Here is a 5,264-nt window from a genome sequence, read left to right on the forward strand (position 1 = left end):
AAGTTATTTCCCTTAACCAGGAAATTAACATTCTTAGAATTGACAGACAGTTGACCCTGAGAGGTCAAGTAAATATCTACAGCGGATCTAAATATTTATAATTAATTATAACTAGTTATGATTAATTATTTATATTTCCCCATTAGCTGATTCGCTACAGGTCTTTAGTTCAGTTAATTTCAGTAACCTGAAATATTACAGCAACTTCTGGACCTTGAACTTCATATGTGGGTATATTGGAATTAACGTCCTGCTTGGACTCGACCATCATTTTTGCCATAATGTCCAGCCTTACAGCTACTTCTATTAATAATAATAAATGCATTTTTCTTTCAGCTTCACATTTTTGCTCACTCTTCCAAACTGCTTTGTTCTCTGGTCCAACATTGCTGTGAACACATTCCTGGAGCTGTTGTCTTCATAGCCTCAAAGGAATGGAACAGATCTTGGTGGAACAGTGTCTGTGCTTGCATGGTAGCAGGCCAGTAACCACTCCTTACAATGTCACTGACTTCTGGTGCCCATTGCTCATTACAATGTTTGCATGTTAGCACCGGGACATGATGATTGTAACGGCCTGAGAGCACATGAAAGACAAATAAATAACAAGGAACTAAAGTAATGCGTTTGGTAGGATTGCATAAAAAATATATATTGTTTATCTTTTGTGCAAACCAGTATTATGGATCTACCCACAGAGATCGCAACATCACCAGTGTCACAGGAGCATATAATTTGAGGGAAGGCTGTAAACAATCAGCAAACAATCTGGAAGCGCAAAGGACAATCAGGATGGCAATAAAGAATGTTTGGATTGTGAGCAAGTACTTAGAAATCATAATGCATAATTTAATAATGTTGTCTGTTAGTGGAAAAAAAAAAAACACAAATCAGTTGAAAAAGAGACCCCAACCTTGTTCACGGAAGATGTACTTGTCATCATGGAGTCAACACAAACTCTGTTGGAGGAATGTATTTATAAAAGCCATACATGGTGGTGTGCCTACTGTGCGAAGTGTGGTATTTATGTACCAATTGATCACACTCTGCACAAAACCACTCTGAGGGCAAACATTCCCCACAATGGATGACGGCTTCTCTCACATGACAGTGATTACAGGTCATCTGGACAATATTCTCAGCTGACAACAAGTGATCTCATTACAAAAACAGATTGTTGCACTTACCGGTTTGAAGGTATAGGCGCATCAGGTGAACTAGGCGAACTGAGCCTCGCTGGTGACGTCATTGCCATTGAAGATGCTGCGTGGTATTTGGACGCATCTGCTCCCCACCGAAGTCAATCGGAAGGATTGGCGTATCATATGCACGCAAAATTGGCATTTGGCGTATGCATTGCACACAATTGGAAAGTGTAAAGTCGTGTTTTTTTTACACATTGATGAGAACGGGTTGGAACCCCCATACCATCAGAGATGCTGGCTTTTGAACTGAACGCTGATAACACGCTGGAAGGTCTCCTTCTTTAGCCCGGAGGACACGGCGTCCATGATTTCCAACAAGAATGTCAAACTTGGACTCGTCTGACCATAGAACACTTTTCCACTTTGAAACAATCCATTTTAAATGAGCCTTGGCCCACAGAACACGACGGTGCTTCTGGACCACATTCACATATGTCTTCCTTTCTGCACGATAGAGCTTTACTTGGCATCTGCAGATGGCACGGTGGATTGTGTTTACCGACAGTGGTTTCTGAAAGTATTCCTGGGCCCATATAGTAATGTCAATGACAGAATCATGCCGATGAGTGATGCAGTGTCGTCTGAGGGTCCGAAGACCACGGGCATCCAACAAAGGTCTTCGGCCTTGTCCCTTACGCACAGAGATTTCTCCAGTTTCTCTGAATCTTTTAAGGAACTAGTGCACTGTAGATGATGAGATTTGTTAAGCCTCTGCAATTTGACGTTGAGGAACATTGTTTTTAAAGTATTCCACAATCTTTTTACGCACTCTTTCACAGATCGGAGAGCCTCTGCCCATCTTTACTTCTGAGAGACTCTGCCTCTCGAAGACATCCCTTTTATAGCTAATCATGTTACAGACCTGATGTCAATTAACTTAATTAGTTGCTAGATGTTCTCCCAGCTGAATTTTTTCAAAGTAGCTTGCTTTTTCAGCCCTTTTTTGCCCCCCGTGCCAACTTTTTTGAGACCTGTAGCAGGCATAAAATTTGAAAAGAGCCCATTTAGTGGATAAAAGTGTAAAATTTCTCAGTTTAAACATTTGTTATGTTCTCTATGTTCTATTGTGAATAAACTATTGGCTCAGGTGATTTGAAAGTCTTTTCGTTTTCATTTTATTCAAAAAAAAAAAAAAAAACATCCCAACATTTCCAGGTTGTATATCTGTGATGAATTATTGTACTAACGGGACACTGCGTCCTCAATCTGGGTGACGTTGGCGAAGTGGGCTGTGTTAGGAATGCCCAAACAGTGCATGCCGTGAGCGTGACGCCACTCCTGCAGCACAGAAAACCAGAAACACCAAAGCTGTTATTGGCTTTTCAATACAGCATAGCAGTTAAGAGTAAAATTACAAATACTTGTTCATTTACATTTAGTCATTTAGCAGATGCTTTTATCCAATGCGTCTTACAAATGAGGACAATGGAAGCAGTCAAAATCAACAAAAGAGCAATGATATGCAAGTGCTATAACAAGTCTTAGTTAGCTTAACGCAGTACACGTAGCAAGTTTTTTTTGTATTATTATATAATAAATAAATAAAAAACTGAATAGAGGAATCTAGTGTAAAAGGCCTTTTTTGCTTTTTGTCAATTGTATAATAAACAAAAAGAAAACAGATAGAATATAAAAAGAATAGAGCTAGTGTTTGCTTTTTTAAGAAAACAATCAGTTAGTAAATGGAGTGCAAGTCTATAAGGGGCAAGTTTTTTTTTTTTTTTTTTTTTTAAGAATAGAATTAGAATAGAGAGTGCTAGAGTTAGAGGGTCAAAAAATGGAAGAGATGTGTTTTTAGCCAATTCTTGAAGATGGCTAAGGACTGAGTTGTGCAGGTCATTCCACCAGGAGGGAACATTTAATTTAAAAGTCAGTGAAAGTGATTTTGTACCTCTTTGGGATGAACAATCATGCACCATTCACTTGCAGAACGCAAGCTTTTAGAGGGCACATCAGTCTGAAGTAATGAATTTAGGTAAAGGGGTGCAGAGCCAGTGGTGGTTTTGTAGGCAAACATCAATGCCTTGAATTTTATGCGAGCAGCTATTGTTAGCCAGTGCAGATTAATAAACAGAGGTGTGACGTGCATTCTTTTTCACTCATTAAAAATGAATCTTGCTGCCGTGTTCTGGATTGATTGTAAAGGTTTGATAGAACTGGCTGGAAGACCTGCCAAGAGAGCATTGCAATAGTCCAGCCTGGACACAAGAGCTTGAACAAGGAGTTGTGAAGCATGTTCTGAAAGAAAGGGCCTGATCTTCCTAATGTTGTTTAAAGCAAATCTGCAGGACACAGTTTTAGCAATGTGGTCTGAGAAAGTCAGCTGATTATCAGTCACAAACTCCAAGGTTTCTGGCAGTTTTTGAAGGAGTTATGGTTGATGTGTCTAACTGGATGGTGAAATTGTGTTGAAAAGATGGGTTTGATGGAACCACAAGCAGTTCTGTCTTGGCGAGGTTGAGTTGAAGGTGATGGTCTGTCATCCAGCAAGAAATGTCTGTTAGACATGCTGAGATGCGAGCAGCTATCGTCAAGATGGAATGAGAGGTAGAGTTGAGTGTCATCAGTGTTGTAGGCTGTCCAAAGAATTAACACGGTGACAGACAGCCACATGTGAACGTGATATTTGATTAACAGAGCTTGTGTCACAAGCACGACATATCACACATTAACACAGCGCTCGCGTGTTCCTCGTATATATACCCAATGAGGGGGAGCATGTTCTTAAAGAGCCCAACACATTTAAAGTGCAACACATTAGAATACACAAATCACATTGTATTTCTGAACAGATCATTTATCACAATGATCTACATCCCCTTCCTTTAGCTGAAAGAAAGAAAACATATTTAACAATGAACAGATTTGCGGCATGACATTAACTTGGTCAACAACTGAGAATATGAATGACTTTCATTATAACAATGTAACCATTGCAAAATCAAACCTCAAGATGGTCTCAGTATGCATTAAGAAAACACATCAACAAAAAATTATATTAGTAATATAGAAATAGTCATAATAAACACATTTAGCAGGTATTCAAAATAAGAACCAAAGTGCCACTAAATCTACCATTAGTAGAACTCACTGTTCATATCTTGGGTTAGGCTTGCAAATATGACCTGAACGTGTTCTGTAAGGTGCACTGCCGACCTTAATAAGGGATTGTACTCTGTGCTTTGGCAAGTCAGTAGGTGTGGATTCTGGTTGTGGGAGGTGTGTTTGTGGTGCAGGGGAAGCACAGTCCTGTGTATATGTAGTGGTATTTTGAGAGTCAATGTCCTCGGGGGTAAGCCGTGATGGAGCGGGCTCTGCAACGGGAAGGATGTGGCGTCGGTTCCTCCTGTATGTTCTCCCATTGCATTGGATAGTGTAAGACCGAGGCTCCTTGTTCACCTCCTTTACTGTGCCAAGGTGGTCATATCTTTTCGGGGTTTGCATTCTGACAATCTGTCCCTCTGCCAGTGGTTGCAGTGGACGACTTGAGGCATTGTAGTATCGCTTTTGGGTCATCCTCTTATGGAGGAGCTGTGCAGTCAGGGCTGTTTCTAGGCATAGGCGAGCTAGGCAGTCGCCTAGGGCGCCACCAGCTGAAGGGGCGCCAATGAGCGCACGTACTGGCACTTTTAGCAGGGTTGTGATAAAGAGTGGCATGGTCACCCTGAAATATGACTGCCGCCCCCACTGGATCCCCCAACATTATTGGGCTAGAGTACTGTCAATCTGACGATGCCTGTATGCCACTAGATCAGAGTGCTGTCAATTGCTGCCTGATTGTTGCATGCAAAGTTTGCATTTGGAGCGCTCAACAACGCCGTTAGGTCAGTGGGCTCTGTCAGTGCTTTGGCAAGGTAACACTTTTTTTGGCCATGCAATAAAGCTCAAATTATTGCGCTTCAAGTTCAAAGGCCAATTTAAAATATTGGTACAGTAAATAAAGTGCACAAAATCAGTATTTTGTTTAGGCAGTATTTGTGGCACTTTTGTGGCACATTTGTCCAAATATTTGTGGCAGATTTGTCCAAAAGGTGTGCATTTTTTGCGCCAATGCATTGT

At 40.8% G+C, this 5,264-nt stretch overlaps 1 long non-coding RNA gene across 1 annotated transcript in view; it reads right to left on the reverse strand.

Annotated features, from left to right (window-relative positions):
- Positions 1-2,368: 2,368 nt before the first annotated feature.
- The window catches only part of LOC107575895 (uncharacterized), a 10,328-nt gene continuing 7,432 nt past the window's right edge, over positions 2,369-5,264 (reverse strand). The window contains exon 3 of the long non-coding RNA XR_001607955.1: positions 2,369-2,483. This is a non-coding gene — a long non-coding RNA (uncharacterized lncRNA). The remainder of the gene's footprint in view (positions 2,484-5,264) is intronic.

The sequence above is a fragment of the Sinocyclocheilus grahami genome, unplaced genomic scaffold (genome assembly GCF_001515645.1).
Source record: "Sinocyclocheilus grahami isolate Dianchi unplaced genomic scaffold, SAMN03320097.WGS_v1.1 scaffold2986.1, whole genome shotgun sequence".
Lineage (NCBI taxonomy): Eukaryota > Metazoa > Chordata > Actinopteri > Cypriniformes > Cyprinidae > Sinocyclocheilus > Sinocyclocheilus grahami.